Source organism: Triticum dicoccoides, chromosome 3B (assembly GCF_002162155.2).
Source record: "Triticum dicoccoides isolate Atlit2015 ecotype Zavitan chromosome 3B, WEW_v2.0, whole genome shotgun sequence".
NCBI classification, from domain to species: domain Eukaryota; kingdom Viridiplantae; phylum Streptophyta; class Magnoliopsida; order Poales; family Poaceae; genus Triticum; species Triticum dicoccoides.
Genome location: NC_041385.1, coordinates 652253896 through 652257926, shown reverse-complemented (window position 1 = coordinate 652257926; position 4031 = coordinate 652253896). Strand labels below are relative to the sequence as shown.

The 4031-nt window shown below is 52.2% G+C and overlaps 1 long non-coding RNA gene across 1 annotated transcript; it reads left to right on the top strand.

Annotated features, from left to right (window-relative positions):
- Positions 1-1888: 1888 nt before the first annotated feature.
- Positions 1889-3446, top strand: LOC119281730. The gene is made up of 3 exons (XR_005138525.1): positions 1889-2038; positions 2123-2284; positions 3129-3446. It is a non-coding gene; the product is annotated as an uncharacterized LOC119281730 (long non-coding RNA).
- The last annotated feature ends 585 nt before the right edge of the window (positions 3447-4031 follow it).

Here is a 4031-nt window from a genome sequence, read left to right as displayed (position 1 = left end):
GACGAGGACGTTGCTGATGGTGGGCGTGCCGGGCTTCGCGAACGTCACCCTCTACCTCTTGCGCCTCTACCTGAAGGCGAGAAGGCAAGGCTCACGCGACGGCACCATCTTCAAGCAGCGAGGTGAATCTGCGTCGGGCCCCAACTCGGACCGGAGGACAGGGTGTGGGAGTTCCAGCCCCCGGGCCCTTGCCGGGGACGGGCGAGTCTTCACGCGCCTCCTATGTTGACTGGGGCGCGAAGGAAAGCCCCGACCAGGCATTCAGCTCGCACACGGGCGCAGCACCGCCCGGCACGGCCTTCTCCAGGAGGCGGCTAGCGCACTCAGCCTCCTTGGGGTGGAGCTCGGCAATGTTGACACACGCCTTGAGGCAGAGCACTCGCGTCTGGCGCGCGAGTGGCGCCAGCTCGAGGTCACCGTCAACTTCAGTCACCTGCAGTGTGAGCACGCTCGCGCGGAGGCAAAGTAGTCCCTTGCCACGGCGAGTGAGGCTCACGATCGCGCCGTTGAGGAGGCCCGAGCTGCGGACTGCCAGCATGAGGCGGCCGAGAGGCGCGAGTGGGAGCTTCAAGCTTCAAACGCCGCCCTTGAGCGACAGGTCCTAGCGTGCAAAGCCGCGCTTGTCGCCTCGGCGGGCAGGCCGCCTACGGGCCAAGCAAGGCTCCACATGATTGAGGACACGCTGACGCTGGAGGCGCTGGAGCAGAGCCTAGAGCACGAGCGGCTGGAGGTGATGGAGTGCCAAGCGGCCACTGCTGAGGACGCTCTCGCTTCCCGGGAGGCGACAATCTAGAGAAAGGCTGACGAGAAGGTAGCGGGGGTCCGCACGGCTCTCGCCGAGGAATACCACCGGAATCTGGAGCTTCAGGAGGCTCGCTTCTGCACGCGGTGTGGCGAGCTGAAGGGCGTGGCGATGGCCTCAAGGAGAAGCTAGAAGGGACAGAGCAGCTCGAGAGAGCCGCGGTGGACGCTCATGCCGTGGTCGAGGCCGAGCTGTCCTTCCTTTACAAGCAGGTGGAAGGCGTTACCTCCCTCATATAGAAAGCTTCGGACGAGGCGAGCCGATCCCAGATGTTGCAGCATGAGCGCTCCCAGATGTTCCAGGCCGCGATGAGAACGTCTCCAACCCGCTTGTTACTGATGACGTCGGTTACCTCGTCTTCTTCACCAGGGTCGTGGAGCGCCTCGAAGGTAGGGCCTAGAAGGCGCGCCAGCTCATTGAGGAGAAGAGCCACAGCCTTCTTGTGCATGCGTTCTCGTGCGTCTTCAGTCACCTTCTCCGCTCCAATCCTGACTTCGACTTCGAGGCCGCGATAGCCCCCGTGCCCGGAGTGATCTAGGCATCCTGCCGGACTGGGTGGCGGATCATGTGGACGACCTGATCGCGGAGCTTGCCCCTGCCGGCGACGTGGGCCCGCCTACGATCGAGGAACGTGGGGATGACGATGACGACGGCAACAGCAGCGATGGCGATGACGCATTTCCTTAGGCTACCTTTCCCCTGTTTTCCTATTAAGATTTTGCATGTGACCCCACGGGGATGTGAAAGCACTTTTTAAAGAACTTATTTATGTTGTTTTGAGTAGCGTTGTACTCCCTTATGCCTCCCATCTTCCTTTGCTTTTGTGTGCCCGCGGCCCCTCCTGAGCAGGGGTGAATCGTTATCGTTGCGCCGGGCCGCGGTACCGTATATTCAATGGAAACATGGAAACTTGATCATGTGCCCTTGGATTAGAAATGTGTGCTGCGAGATGGGAGTATGTACAAATTGGAAATTGAACCCCACAATAATTATGTACCTTGGTACAGAAACATGCCGAGGCTGAGCCGTCCCGTACCTTTCCCCATGGCGGCATGCCAATCCCGATTAGGAGATGATGCTTCCCTCCAGCAGTGACAGTCCTCCTACGGGCGTTCCGTGATGGGCCTGCAGTCAGCGAGCGGCGCGGCTGATTCCTCTCCGGCGATTGTCCGGCCAACCGTGCCAGTACTCGTCTGAGCGTTCCCCAGCGACGTCGTGCTGGATCTAGGTCCCCAGGTATGAGGATTCCAGTGTCCATATTTTCTTCTTTGCCCTGTTCTCCTTTGTCCCATGGCTAATCTAGTGGTTCCTCTTCTCTAGATTGAGCTAGATTTGCAAAGCAAATAAAGGAGGGGACAAGGTCGTGGCTAATTGGGTTGTCTCCTCTAAGATCAGCACATCCTTTGAAGGAAGTAGGAGAGGGAACGAACTAGTGGCATCTTGTCAGCAGATGCAGATTTTGGCCTTGAAGAAATTGGGGAGGTATAAATTATTTTCTCCTAATTAAGTGTTATATACGTCTATGACTATATGTTCCTGGAGTGTGTGTGCTCTGTGCGACTGTGGTCTAACGAAGATTGATCTATGTCTATGAACTGCTACTGCTACTGTCTAGATGGAATTTAGATGATGATAAGTATGTGAATTAGAAAGCTCGAGCGGTGTCTAGGGCTTGTACGTGCTTCTGCAAATTTGCTAGGTTAATTTATGTGTGTGTGCTACTGCTAGTTAGTGTGATTGAGAGTGAGAAAATAAATCCTAGACTTTTTGTATGTGTGTGCCATTGCTGCTAGTCCTGTTGACAGTGAACTGGTACTGCTACTGCCATCTTTACATCATTTTTTTGGCTGAAAACATTCATGTGTAGTCATGGATGATTAACTTACAACTCAGTCGTTTCATTTAAGCAACATGTTGAATAGATGACTTAACTTATAATCGGTAAATTATATGTGAAAATCGTTTAAATACATTGTCTAAACTATCAAAAAACTGTAATTTCAGTTAAAATCGTGTCAAAAGTAGCCATCTGCAGCAAGAACAGGTCTTAATCGAGTCATTGAAAGTTACAGCACCTCCACCCGTGAAATTTGCAGCCCAAACAAACACACCCTTAATGCAGCAACAAGGAACTCTTACGGCGATAGAATTGTGTGCAGTATGATGGGAAATAAGAAAGATGTTGGAACTGGTTGAGCATAGAAAATTATAGAAATGATGTTTGCCATCAGATTTAATTTCTATTGCAATTGATTGGTGAAGTGATCTGAGATTAGGTATTGCAATTAATTTCTATTGCCTGACCAATTCAACTCTTCTGTTTCAGGTTGCTTGGTGGCAAGATTTCTGCAAGTTATTAGGACTAACAGTAGTGCATTGTTTGGAACTGGGCAGAGTTTTCTTTTTTAGGGGCAGAGTTCTGTTGAGCAGGGTTCTAATTCTATTACTTGTTTGCTTTACTTGCCTTTTGGCAGAATTGTGTTGAGCAGAGTGTGATGTTGTTTTGTTTACCCAAATAGGGCGTTTGCTGCTACAATATCAAACAGGGCGTTTATACTTGCTTATCCGTGTTTCACTTCTGGTATAAAACGTCTACGTGGAGACATGGGGTGACGATGCTGACTTTGATGACTTGTAAACACTGAGGGGCTATGTGCAAAATATCATTGCAACCCAGCGGGCGTTTATTTGCAAACAGCACGTAGCAGTGATGGATGGATCTAGTCCGTACACATGGGATCCAACAGCCTGCGCTCAGGTTTTCAAGCTTACACTGAAAATGTGGTTTCCACCTGATATTGTCTCGTACCCGGCCAAGGTCGAGGGGCGGACACTTGTCAGAGGCCTCGGGCCACGCGTACCCGCAGGCTCGCTCACGAGCGCCGCATGAGGACTCGGACGCTAAGGTCTTGGCGAGGTGTGCGCGCGGGCGGGCCCGCGGCTGCCGGATTGCTCGAGTCAAAGTTGGTATATTTTGTGTGTTGTATGGTCGAGAGGAGACTATTATTCATCGCTTCTGGAGATGCACCTGCTTGAGTCTGTACTGGATGGAGCTGAGCAAAGCCATTGCTACACCATGTTTTGAGTTACTGCCGGATGTTGACTCCCACTGTAAGTTATGCAGCTGGATGCTTCTATGCAAGGTGGCGCCGAGATGGAAGAGAAGGTTGTGGTGTTACACAGCTTGTAGGAGTTGTGGTTCTACGTTCTAGGAATTGTGCTAAGGAGG